Below are 1972 nucleotides of genomic sequence, written 5' to 3'. Positions count from 1 at the left end.
CAGCAGCCCAATCAACTCTGCGTCTGCTGGGAAACAGAAGGAGCTCCAGAACACGGCAGGTTTGGGTTTTCCTGCTGCCCAGGCAGAGTGAAGGAACCACCACTCCAGCTCAGCCCGGTGGGAAGCACCCTCAGCACCCAGGGGGACCAAACAGTTTGGCAAAAGGTAGAGAGACATTACAGGAACCAAAGAGAGGATATGAAGCCCCAGACAGGTACATCTCATGTCTCACTCATAACATGCCCTCTCTGCTTCAATCCTCATGCTGGGAGGCATGGATCCTGCAGGCAGATCCCATGCTGGACATTGCAGCATTAACACTGAGACCTCAGCACAGAGGGACTGCAGGGATCCTGTGGGGCTGTGCTGCGTCTGTGTTGCAGTGGTGGAACTCAATGGAAGACAGATGCTCTGGTCCCTGACCTCAGGTACTGCAGGACATGAGGGTCATTGGAGCCATATCCATGTCTTCAGCAGAGCTTATGCCCATGGGAGGAGACAAGAATCCAGCCCAGGACCTTTATTTCTCCTAGGGAATGGCTAGCAGGAGCCTCTTGGGAAACAGCTGCTTTCTCAGGAGAGTTGCTGCCTTTGTCCACACCAGCAAGATGCATTTGGACCACACTGGTTCCAGTGCACAATCTTGGTGATTCGTGAGCAAACAGACCAGCAGCAACGAATCTGTCCCGGGGGTTGGTGCGCGTGAGGCTTTCAGTGCTGTGAGGGGTGTGTAAGGGGTGCTGAGCCCACTGCAGGCTGTGATGGTGGGGAGCAGGGGGCCGTGGCTGGGGAAAGTGGCCCAGCCTGTGTGCAGCAGGGCCCTCCACAAGGCAGCACCATCCTCTAGCGGCCACCGGCCTGTGCTGCACCAGGGCCACTGCCAAGCCACCCCTGAGCCACTGCTGAGCCATTGCCATGCCACTGGGCCATGTCCAGCCCAGGCTGGGCTGCTCTCTCTGCCCTCTGGCCCACAAATAAGGACGTCAGCACGTGTAGGAAGGGGCACCCTGCTGGGATTGGGATCCCTGCTGAGACACAGATGGTGCGTTTCCCGAGCACTGGGACTCAGTCCCTTCTGTGGTGCGATGTAATGGCAGAGGGCACTGCTCCTGCACGTGGCATCACCCCCCAGTGCCCTGAGAGCACCGGCCTTGCTACACTCAGCAAAGACACAGTGCTGGGAACAGGCTGTGGAACCAGCATTGTTGGTGCTGAGACCAGACATGGGATGAGGCAAGGGTGGAGGCCAATGGTGCACAGGTCACAGTGCACAGGGGCACCAGGCTGTGGTCCAGCACCAAGAAATGCCCATGATGAAGGAGCAGCCACTCCCTGGGAGGACAGCAGACCTGACACCAGATGGCAAGTCAGCATCTCCTGCTCTGGCATCTGCCAGCACCCCACAGAACAGGACAATCCAGACAAGGCTACAGCATCTGCCACTGAAAACACAACCCCAAAAACAGCCTCCAACCTTTCTCCTAATGACAGAGCCTTCCCTAAGCCTAGCCTGAGTCCTATAGCCTTGGCCCTGGGGATACTGAATCCACAGCAGGGTCAGCACTGGCCCCAAGGCCATTGCAAGCAGAAGGAAAGCTGTGAGCCCAAGCAAACAGAGCAGAACCAGCCAGGTCTCACTCTCTAAGCACGAAACACTGGAGAAATTTTACACCATGTCTAGGCTCAGAGCAACATCTCTTTTGTGCTCCTCTTTTATTTCCTGGGGTCAGGAAACAAACCTGTTGTGCAGCATAAATGTGCACATTTTGTGTTCCAGGTATTGTAAAACAAGTAGGAGAATGAAAATGAAATGCAGATGTACAGTAAGGCTTAGGGAGGAGTAGGATGGGGAATGGGGAAGGGGGGCATGCAGTGAGCCAGGGAATGACACAGCAGGGCTGCTCATAAGGAGGGTGAGCACAGAGCTCTTTGTGGGGGCTCCAAGCTTTGTACCATGCACCCACAAAAGGGC

General features: G+C 55.9%; 1 protein-coding gene across 1 annotated transcript in view; it reads right to left on the bottom strand.

Moving 5' to 3' along the window:
• The window catches only part of DLG3 (discs, large homolog 3 (Drosophila)), a 48881-nt gene that overhangs the window by 22493 nt on the left and 24416 nt on the right, over window positions 1–1972 (bottom strand). The gene's annotated exons all lie outside the window — the stretch shown is intronic.

Source organism: Chaetura pelagica, unplaced genomic scaffold (assembly GCF_000747805.2).
Source record: "Chaetura pelagica isolate M959 unplaced genomic scaffold, ChaPel_1.0 scaffold344, whole genome shotgun sequence".
In the NCBI taxonomy this organism is placed as follows: domain Eukaryota; kingdom Metazoa; phylum Chordata; class Aves; order Apodiformes; family Apodidae; genus Chaetura; species Chaetura pelagica.
This window is presented reverse-complemented; position numbering and strand designations above follow the sequence as displayed.